Raw genomic sequence first — 12,287 nt, 5'->3', positions numbered from 1 at the left:
AGATAAACAGAGTTTCTTTGAACGTCTATCTCTAATTATCTCCATGCCAAGAATTTTCTTTGCCTCACCCAAATCCTTCATCTCGAACTCCTTCTTTAGTTGAATCTTCAACTTATCAATTTCTTCCAAATTCTTGGAAGCTATCAACATATCATCAACATATAGGAGAAGATATACAAAGGAACCATCTTTAAGCTTGTGCAAATACACACAATGATCGTATTTGCTTCTCTTGTACCCTTGCCGCAACATAAACTCGTCAAATCGCTTGTACCATTGTCTAGAAGATTGTTTCAATCCGTACAACGATTTTTCAAGTTTGCACACCATATTTTCTTTTCCAGCAACTTTGAATCCTTCTGGCTGAGTCATGTAGATTTCCTCCTCCAAGTTTCCATGTAAAAACGCAGTTTTTACATCCATCTGAACTAGTTCCAAATCCAATTGTGCTACCAAAGCCAACATAATTCTAATGGAGGAATGTTTTACAACCGGAGAAAACACTTCATTGTAATCAATTCCCTCCTTTTGAGCATATCCTTTGGCCACCAATCTTGCTTTGTAGCGAACATCTACTTGGTTAGGAAATCCTTCCTTCTTTGCAAATACCCATTTGCACCCAATTGCTTTCTTTCCCTTCGGGAGATTGGCCAATCTCCATGTATGATTCTGATGAAGGGACTGTATTTCATCATTCATGGCAATCCTCCACTTATCTTCTTCTGAACTTTGGACAACGTCTTTATAAGTAGTAGGAACATCATCAGCTACAATTGAGGTTGCACAAGCAACCGTCTCTATGAGACGAACAGGTTTCGTTATTGTTCTTTTTGGCCTGCTGGTTGCTATTGATTCAAGTTGTTGTTGAGGTTCCTGAGTTGGAATCTCCTCTACTGGCTCTCCTTCCAGAGGGTAATCTTCATTTGTTTCCTCCTCTGCTTCTTGTGTAGGAAAAATAAATTTTCCCTCAAACTCCACCTGCTTAGAAGCACCTTCATTTTGTTTGGTATCTTCTGTTACCTTATTTACCATAGCAGATTCATCAAAGGTAACATCCCTGCTGAATATTACTTTCTTTGTCATAGGACACCATAAGCGATATCCTTTGACTCCAGAAGTAATTCCCATAAAAATAGCCTTCTTTGCCCTTGGATCCAATTTTAACTCCGTCACATGATAATATGCAGTTGAGCCAAACACGTGCAAAAAGTTATAATCTATAGCAGGTTTTCCATACCATTTTTCAAATGGTGTCTTGCCATCAATAGCGGCAGATGGTAGGCGATTAATGAGGTGGCATGCATATGTAACTGCCTCAGCCCAAAATTCTTTGCCCAAGCCAGCATTGGATAACATACACCGTACCTTCTCCAGCAAGGTCCGGTTCATACGTTCTACCACTCCATTCTGTTGTGGTGTATGTCTAACAGTGAAGTGTCGGACGATGCCATCATTTTCACAGACCTTATTGAAATGATCATTTTTGTATTCACCTCCATTGTCTGTGCGAATACACTTGATTCTCCTGCCTGTCTGATTCTCCACCATCGTCTTCCATTTGAGAAAAATTCCCAACACTTCATCTTTGCTCTTCATTGTATACACCCATACTCTTCGGGAAAAAACATCAACAAAGGTTACAAAATAGTGCTTCCCACCCAATGAAGGTGTTTTGGAAGGACCCCAAACATCAGAGTGTACATAATCTAAAATGCCTTTAGTATTATGGATCGCTGTACCAAATTTAACCCTTGTCTGTTTCCCTTTGACACAATGCTCACAAAACTCCAAGTTGCAAGCCTTTACTCCTTTTAACAATCCTTGATCTGATAGAGTTTTCAAGGATTTTCCTCCAGCATGTCCCAAGCGCATGTGCCATAGCTTGGTTGCTTCTGCCTCTTTGTCGTCACTGGATGTCACTGTCGTTGTCCCAATAACTGTACTGCCACGATAGCGATACATATTATTATTCTTCCGATTAGCCTTCATTACCACTAGTGCACCGGAGCATACTCTCATCACTCCATTTTCTGCAATGATTTTGAACCCTTTTGATTCTAGGGCTCCCACAGAGATGAGATTCTTCTTCAAATCCGGTACATATCGAACATCTATCAATGTTCTGATCATTCCATCATGGTTCCTTAATCGTATTGAACCAATGCCATATGAGGTAAGAGGGCTGTTATCCGCTGTGTGGATGACTCCATATTCTCCTTCTTGAAATTCCACGAACCAGTCCCTGTTGGGACACATATGATAGCTACAAGCCGAGTCCATCAACCATATGTCTAATGATGTTGATGACTCTGTTGTAACTAATGAGAAGTCTGAATCATCACAATCAGCTACATTTGAATCCATAATAGCCTTTCCATTGTTATGTTTGGCCTTATTCTTCAACTTCGGACAGTCTTTCTTCCAGTGCCCTTTTTCTCGACAAAAGGCACATTCATCTTTGCTGGGTCTGGATCTTGACTTGGATCTTCCCTTCTTTGTCCTCGTTTGATTTTGAGGACGACCCCTCACAAACAGTGCTTCTCCTTCTCCGCCCTTCTGTTTTTCTCGCTTTCTTTGTTCATAGCTGTACAAAGCTGAACAAACTTCTCTGAGAGAAATTTCGTCATTTCCATGGAGTAGAGTAGTTTCAAGGTGCTCGTACTCATCAGGAAGTGACGTCAACAACATTAAGGCCAAGTCACCATCATCATAAGTTGTATCCATATTTTGCAAATCTGTGACCAACTTATTGAAACTGGTGATATGTTCATTCATCGTGGTACCAGGAACATAGGTGAAGTGAAACAGTCTCTTCTTCATGTACAATTTATTTTGACTGTTTTTCTTCAAAAATTTATCCTCCAGTGCTTTCCATAATTTACTTGCAGAAGTTTCCTTTGTGTATGGATATTTCTGCTCTCTAGCAAGGTAGGATCGAATGGTACCGTAAGCAACACGGTTGAGAATCTTCCAATCTTCTTCTCCAATAACATCTGGTTTCTTTTCTTCAATGGCCAGATCTAGCCCTTGTTGAAAAAGGACATCTAGAACCTCGCCTTGCCACATCCCAAAATGTCCGGACCCGTCAAATATTTCTACCGCAAATTTCGCATTTGACACAATTCTTGTCATAAGCGAAGATGCCAATGATGACGTATTGTTGACACTTGATGTAGATTCTTCTTGTTTATTGTCTCCCATATTTGACACAAATATTATTTAATAGCTGACGACACAAATCAAGATTATTTCCTTTCTGATGTAGAAGATCAGACTAAGCTGCAACTACAGAGCATACTCAGACAGAATCTTGACTCAGTTACCAAGATAAATCTTTTCTGATGTGGAAGATCAGACTATGCTGCAACCACAGAGCATACTTAGACAGTACCTTGGCTCTGATACCAATTGTTGCGGAAGCCAAATGTATATAGTGTGAATAGGTCACAACTACTATACTAAAAATTATGACAGCCACCAAATAATAAATAAGACAATAAAGCAACAATAAAGGGAACACCAGAATTTACGAGGTTCGGCTAATTTTGCCTACTCCTCAGACACAACCAATATTTTATTTCACTCCAAAAATACAAGTGAAATAATACTAAAGAGAGAAATACAAATGCCTTAAACAGATGAGAAGGCAAATGAGAGGTGTGTTTCAATCCTAAACATTAGGCCTTCTTTTATAGGGGAAAAATCCCCCCAAACTTAACTCCCAACCAATGTGGGACTTTGGCATTTTGCCAAACTTCAACAAATCTCCACCTTGGCAAAATTCCACATTTTCAATTCTCTCTCAATAATAATGAGAACTGAAAATTAATGTCATATTTAGCACCATTAAGTGTATTTCAACACAATTACAGAACCTATAGCTGCACCAAACGCCAAGCACAATCATTGAACGCCTGCACATACCCGACAAAACCAACATCTATAAAGAGTACAAAAGAGAAGATAAAGCTTTTGTTTTATAACATGTTCCATCAAAGAAAAAAGATTTCTACAGCATGAACATAGAGGATTATACAGATTTCTTATTCTAAAAAAAAGGGACAGACCCGCGCGCACACAAAATATCCCGCATTCACGCAGGGTCCAGGGAAGGGCCGCACACAGGCTATCCTAATACAAGTATCAGTAACTGATTTCACGGCTCGAACTCGTGACCTATAGGTCACACGGAAACAACTTTCACGGCTCGAACGCGTGACCTATAGGTCACATCGACACAACTTTATTGTTGTTCCAAGGCTCCCCTACAAATTAAATATGAAATAAAAAATAGAAACGAGAAGCCCATCACCTTTTGATTCTATTAAGCTTATAAACCTGACTGTTTCACCGCGCTTAAGCTATATATCTGTATATGACATCAAACTAGTAGTCTAAATAAGCTTAATAGTTTTATTCCCACAATTTACATAACCCTAACCTTCTCTGGCAATTTGTAAATACAAATGAAACTGAAAAATCATGTAAACATATAACAACAACTGTAAAAAAGAGAAGAGGGAGCCTTTATTTCGAAGAGTTAACATCTTGCGGAATAGAAAGAAGACGAGAAACAGATATTAAGCTTACCAAAGGCCAAATATTGAAAAAGATGGAAGTAGAACGTTTTATTGTTTGGTTTAGTATATTAAAAATAACAGAATTGCATATTCTTTCAAAATTATTTATTTACAAAAATACTCTCCACGTTCTTTACAAAAATATCGAAAAGGGGATTTGAAAAAGATTTTGAAAGGCCAATTCTATCTTTATACATGTTAATCCATAAATTAAGAATCGTGGTGTTGCTAATATTCTGATTTCTTATGTATACCAATAGTACTGAATATATATGGTGTATAACTAATATATATATTAATTATACATAAGTTGAAAAATAAAATTTTCCAAATAAGGGATTAATAAGCCAAAGTTACTATAATATATATATATAAAAAAATAAAAAAAAATCCCGAATACATATTTTACAGCATCAGATTAAGAGTCCTAGTTTTACTCCAACTTAATTAGTTACTAGTAGTATTTCCTTTTCAACGCCTCAAATATTGTTAAACTTGGACAAAGCAATTCTTCCTTGCTTTAACCATTCCTGACCTTAGGGAGCTTCAAAATATTTGTGCATAAAAAATTGAACTCCTTTTCCGAAATAACTAAGTTCATGGTAAAAAGTAAAAACATTTCTGCATTTATCAAACTTATGATAACCTAATACGTATCTTTCGCCTATTCTTTTATCACCTAACTATAATTAAGTAAGTGTAATTTCAATTGATTTATTACTTAACAATGATAAATTAGTGTAAACATGGGATACATGGTAATTTTTTACCATGTGGTCTTCTAATAGCATTTAGTCATATATCATTATTGTTATCAAATGAAAATTGAGGTGAATTATTATAGAGAACTTTCAAACACTCCTAAGCATTTAGTTGAAACACATAATTTCAAGTAGGGCTATTCAAAACCGAAGCGTAACTGTTAATTGAATCGTAAAATTGGCTTATTGATATCAGGTTATTGGGGTAATTGTTGGTGAACGAATTGAGATTTTATAATTAACTGTTTAACAGTTTAGAGGTGGATTACTCATTTTTCTTATCGGATAAACCGTTAACTCGTTATTAATTTTTATATTTATATTTTTACCTCTATGTATATAAAATACTATTTGAAATTCTATATCCTTATTCATGGGAATTTATAGGGAGACCAATAAGGGTGAGCACAATAAAAGATTTTTGAGAGAAGAGAACAAAAGAATCTCTATTCTTGAGAGTTATCATCTAAATTGATTTCTGTGTCAGAATGAACTAAAGCTGCTGGATTTTGAAAGTTATTCCTATGAGGAAGTGAGTTTCCACGATCCTTTGTTTGTATAGTAGAATCCAGACTGATATCTTGAAAAAATTATTGTCGGAAATTTTAATATGGCTTCATATATATTCCCTGTTTTTTTTATTGCCTACGCTATTCGGATTATGTTTTGTACAAAATGTTTAATCAGGTATAAGTTTCAAGATAAATGTTCATTATGGTAATTGAATGTGACATATCCTAAGTTTTTCCTTATCAATAATTCTCTAATTCTTTTTTATTGTCTATTTGATTAAGCCTATAAACTGCCCGATAATCGCTAATCTGTTACCAATATGCTCGATGTCTTATTGATTGGCCGGTAGATTATTATATTTATAAACCGATAACCGATAAGCCAGGTTGTTAAGTATAAATATCCGCCTGATCCGCCCGACAAGCACCCCCTAATTCCATGCAATAACGGTACTACTTAGCAAATGACATCGGCACAAGTATTTAATCACATATACTGTTAATGTAAAAAAAAATCACACTGTCAATAATTTTAACCTATGATTAATGATTAATTGGCATGTTACCAATCAAATCTTATCATATAAATTACTTGTAAATATTTTATAGATGACCTGATTATGATAATAAGTTTGATTCGATTTTGCGCATTCATTTGAACTCCCCTAAAGTTCAATCTTGATCAAATTCTGACGTATAAGTTCGTAGTATTCTTTGACAATAAAACAATACTGGACTAAAGAGAATGCAAAGAGCAACAAATGTAAACCAAAAAGTTCACAGCACATAGGAAATTCTATTGCATCTGTGCCGGTGTATTGTCATAATTTGGCTTGTGTATTCATTTTGGGATAGGCGCGATGGAATTAAGACATTACTTTATATCATGATTGATGTTTCCGTCGAATTATTTTTCGAGCAGAGTAAGCCAATTGTATTTACACATATTATTATTATTATTAAGAAAATATTCTCCATTCGTTTTAATTAATGTGAACCTATTTCTCTTTGAGTCATAGCTTGTTTGGCGAATTTTTTTTTTTGGCCAAAAGTATTTTTTTTTCTAAAATTAAGGTATTCGGCCAAGCTTTTGGAAGGAAAAAAATGTTTTTGAGGAGGAAACAGAAGCAGTTTTTGAGAAGCTGAAAAAAGTTACTTCTCTCCAAAAGTATTTTGTTGAAAAACACTTTTGAGAAAAATACACTTAGATGCACTATTTAAAAGCTTGACCAAACATTAATTGCTACTCAAAAGTACTTTTCAAATTAAGTAGCCAAACAGAAACTGTTTCTCACAAAAAGTGAAAAGCACTTTTGAGAAAAATATTTCTCAAAATAAGCTGATTTTAGAACCTGGCCAAACAAACTATCAATCCCAAAAAGAATAATCCATTTCTAATTTGGAAACAATTTAATTCTAATTTTTTATTTCACCCATAATGGGAAGTTTTTATAAAAACACTAATATTATGACATATTCAAAAATATAAGTCTCAAAATTAAAGTTTTCCATTTTTTCTAAACTTTGTAAATTGGCAGGCGTTGATGTGAAAAGTTGGTTTTAATTTGCAGGAGAAACCTTTTCTGGTTGTCCAAATTAATATGACAGAAATAATTATAGCCTTTGTATAGTCGTAATAAATATTAAATACTAATAGCCTTTGAAAAGGTGAATATAAAATTTTAGGGAAAGGCATTAAATGAAAACAAAGATCCATGCAGAGAAGTGTGATTGCTGGATTACTTCCCTCATTTTGGCTCTTCAAAAAACTAAGAAACTTTAACAAAATGTTAGATTCAAATCAGTCACATAACATCTGTGCATTATTTGTCACCAGCCGGAGAAATACCATCTAATATCTCCCTCATAAAAACACTGCTCCCTGTTCTGAGTAAAGGATCATCAAACTGGCTGAGCAAGAACACTTGAAATCATTGATAGTGTTGGAATTACTATGTAAATTAATTTCACCAGTTATTGTATATAACAATTAGTTATTGTATATAACAATTCATCCTTGCACTCCGTGGCCGAGCCACATGCATTCAAGGGGTGTCAACTGACAACCCTTTGTTGGAAAATTATTATTATTTTTTTTCGCAATCCGCTAGGCAAGCGCCTAGGGCTAGATTTTTATTAATAAAAAGAAAAGAAAATACAACAATTAGGAATAGTACAAATAAGGGGGACAATAGCACCGGTATTGTTACCCATATGCCTTGGCTATATAATCACTCATCTGCGCCTCACAAAGCCTATGGCAGCCTCATGTAGAGGATTCATGGTACAGCTGCCTGCAAAGTCTCACGAGGGCATATAATCTCATAGCCGTGCGGATAATTTCCAAAGGCATAAGACCAATGTAACACAAACCGGGCTAGACCTTATCTTACTAATCCTATTGAGGCGTAAAATAGTCTCACCTACTAGCATGCATGTAAAAAATAAGAACTGGAGAGTATCAAATATTCAATGATCATCACAGAGTTTATAACATACTCTGTGATGATATTACAAATGAGTATACTAACATAATAGTAGAATAAAATGAAGAAGGAATTAAATTGTTATCCCTTCTTGCCCAAACTTGTAAATTCTTCAATTTGTAATTCTTTGTCATCACTGTCCCAACTCTTCAAAATGTCTTCAAAAATCATGACTTCTTTTTTGAATGGTTTGACCTCGTTGAGGTGTTGGGGCAGCCTTCTTTTATTTGGCAACTCTCATTGGAGGTCGCCTAGCATTTAAAAAATCACTAACCTTCTCGTCCCAACTATTTTTCCTTGTATGTGCTATCATTATTTTGCTGCTATGCATAGGAGATAAATCACCTTGTTTTGCTGCATGTGCACGACATTCTTTCAAAACATCATCCTCTTCTCCTTCCTCATACATATCTCTATCCACATTCACAGGATGCGGATAGTTGTCGACGAGGTCCTGTGTCATCAAAACATTTCCTTGTTGTGTATTTGCCAAAGTTGTCGTGTTGTGATGTTGCTTTATAACTTGCATTGTATTCCTGTTTTTACTCACATTTCCTGTACTAACAATTTGCATTGAACTTACTGAGTTTCGATGTGTAGAGTCTGCCAATGCATCATGCAGTTTTCTATCTTCCTCAGAAATCATAGGAGTACTGGATTCTTGTTGTTTCTGTCCAGCATTTGAGTTCATTATTGCAGTACTTGGTGTGCTTTCAAGTTGTTGTTGTTGTCCAGTCATATTGCTTACAGTAATGTCCTGTTGTTCTCTTGAATTTGATGAATGGACTGCTGCTCTTGATGTGTTCCCTATTTGCTGCTGCTGTTGGAGTGGAGTATTAGCATTCTGCAGTAGTTGTCCAGATTCAAAGCTAGCCAAATATTCCTGTTGCCTCTGTTGTATTATAGCTGGTTTGGTTGTCACCACATATTGCTGGCCAGATTCAGTAACACCTCCAGCTGCAGTGTTTGCAATGAGTTGCTGCTGCTGCCCAGATTCAGTAACAACTCCAGCTACATTGTTCCGAGCGTTCGCATCATTTTGTTGCATTGCATCCAAAAGCTGTCTCTCCTCTACTGAAAAAGCTGTGGAGGTTGTCACAAGTTGCTGCTGTCCAGTATTTAGTGTTACTGTTGCTCCTCGATCATCAGTAGGAATTGTAGCTGAGGGGTTTGGATTAAGCTGCTTCTGCTCTACATCAAGGATTGGGTTGGTTTCAACTATTTGCTGCTGTCCAATTATCATTGCTTCTGCTGTTCGATCATTAGCAACTGGAACTACCTGCTTTGTTTGTGTTGCTGCAGCTTGCTTTGAGCTTCCAGCTGGAGAATTTCTGGGCAGAAAAACTGGAGCATAAATGTTCAGTTTGCTTTTGGAAGTTGCTGCTCCTTCAGGTTTTGAAAATGGTGTTGAGTCAATCTCTTCACCTGCACTATAATGATCTTCTTCCTTGTCTGCCTCTTCCGATGAGTATCCAATAAAGCCATCTCCCCAATGTTCTTCATCATCATCCTCACGCTGGTCACGCCAAATCTTGTAATTAATAGCCGTTTCCCTCACCTTGGCTTGTATAAGATCATTATTGTTTCCAGTTGCTAGCATTAACTGTCCAGATTCACCCTCAAACTCCGCAAAGGATTCCACTAATTTAGAGGGAACATCAAATACGGAGGTATTCAAGGTGACCAAGGGCTGTTTAACCAAAGTAGACTTCAACAGCATTTCATTCTTTGCATCTTTAATTATTTGTTCTACATTAGGGTTGGAGAAATGTAGAGTAGGTGCATTGGAAATGTGTGCTTGAATACCAATTAGTTCAGCCCCCAACCTGTTCTTTAAATCCTTATGTCGAACACCCAACTTTTTTCCAAAATCAACACTGCCTGGGCCTTCTTGTTCATTGTTGGCTATTGGAACAATTTGTTTGCACGTCCCACTTTCATTTACTCATGTTGCAACAGTTTCTGAATCTCCAGCAGCAACAAGAATTTCGAATGAATTTGAGCTGGAACCATTGCCGAGGTCATTTCGTCGAAAATCTTGGGTCTGATTTTTTGGTGAAACCTCCTTCTTTGAAGGGGATTTTCTACCTGTTACGACCTTCCAAACTCCCTCCTTTTTGTTCATATATCCTCTCTTACTATCCTCAAACACCTTCCTAGTACTATTTTCCATTAACAAACTCTTTTTCCCAGTTTTGTTATTCCCTAAAATCTGGGCAGCTACTGCTCTGTCAGAGATTTGCCATGTATATTTTTTTTGTTGCTCACCTTCAGCATTATTTTGTGAATTAGCCTAACACCATCTTTAACACCTGAAGGCATTGATCCCATATCCATATTACCAGTTCCTGCAACATGCTGATCTCCTGCTGCTCTATCAATTGCATCATTCACATGAGGTGCATTACCTATAGCTCGATCTGCAGCAGCTTTCAATGCACCAGCAGTAGCTAGATACATTCGTGCAAATATTGTAGAGGCAGGGACATCTCTAGAGGGTTTAGGAGGTCCTTTGTCCAACTTCAACACCTCTTCTATAGGATTTTCCTTTGCCTCTTGATCCCTCGGTTGCACAGCTCTCTTTGCATTAAGGTAATCCCTGGCATCACCAGCTAATTTGTCAAGACTGCCCAAGCCTTCCACTACATCTCCTCGAGCAGCAGTTTCCTTACCATCCTCGATCCTCCTACGACATGAGTTTCCATCATGCCCTTGGTGCTTACAACAAGTACAGTATTCTGGTAGATTGTCAAACACTATCTGCTGATAACGTTCCACAATTCTCCCAGAATTCTTGTCAACGATATTTATTCGAACTCTCTTAGGATGTTTGTTTAATAAATTAATCAAGACTTTAACCCTTGTTGTACTTGGTCGTGTTCGATCTTGAGTCGCTTTATCAATTGCAAGAGGTTTCCCTACTGCTGAAGCTATAGACAATAAAGATTTCTTTGCGAAAAAATTTGCAGGCAAATCAGGCAAAGAAATCCATGCCACAGCTCTTGAAGTTTCTTCACGAGGATTGAATCCTAACGTCCATGGAAACGTCCTAAAGAAAAATTCATCTCCCTTCGCCTTAACATACCCAGTAGATCTTGACAAAACCTGAACATAATCTTTAAAGAGATCAAAACGTACCAAGATATGACGAAATTCTAGCTGTCCAACGTTGCAATAACCTTTAACGTCGAATTGTTTCGGAATTAACTGTCGTAACTCTTGAATATCTGGCTTGCCATATGAAAATTTGAGAATTACTGCCTGATACAGTCCTTCTTCGATGGTGAAAGTGTTCACCTCTTCGACTGTGAATTCTACAATTGGTTCTCCATGAACCATATGGACATGAGTTAACTCCAGTTTTGACGAGGTTGCAGCAGATTTCGTTTTTTGAATCAGCGCAGCATATGATTGTTTTGGCATCACGTTTGGATTTGTTTCATTAGTATTTTGATTTGTCTCTCCCACAGCCAAAGGCTGGGGAGAGCTCGCAGCATCCATGGTTGCCTCAATTCTCGTCAAAACATCTGATGAAGAAATGAATTTCTGGAAATTCTCGATGCTACAGTGCACGCGAAAAAAGAAATTAAGATCTAGAACAATTGGCTATGAATTTGACTATGAAACCAATTGGGGATTGTGCGCAAAGAGTAGGAGGTTCTTTTGACACCAATCTTGTAATTTTCCACTGCCGGACGCCGGATTTATGGTCCGGTGAATAGTGTTTGTGTCACTATTCACAGTCTTCCTAGAGAGAAGGTGGACGTGGCTTTTGTAAGAGTTTTCCTTTGTTGGAAAATTACACTGTGTAGCTAGATTTTTTTTTTTTTTTGAAATATGTATGTATACTATGTATTGACACCCCTTGACTTCTTGATTAGTTTATTTCTTTATATCTTAACTCTCAAATTCCTAGCTTCGCCACTGAGTTGCACTAAACATATGTAA

Source organism: Nicotiana tabacum, chromosome 20 (genome assembly GCF_000715075.1).
Source record: "Nicotiana tabacum cultivar K326 chromosome 20, ASM71507v2, whole genome shotgun sequence".
Lineage (NCBI taxonomy): Eukaryota > Viridiplantae > Streptophyta > Magnoliopsida > Solanales > Solanaceae > Nicotiana > Nicotiana tabacum.
The sequence above is the reverse complement of the archived record's forward strand: the minus strand, read 5'-3'. Positions refer to the sequence as shown.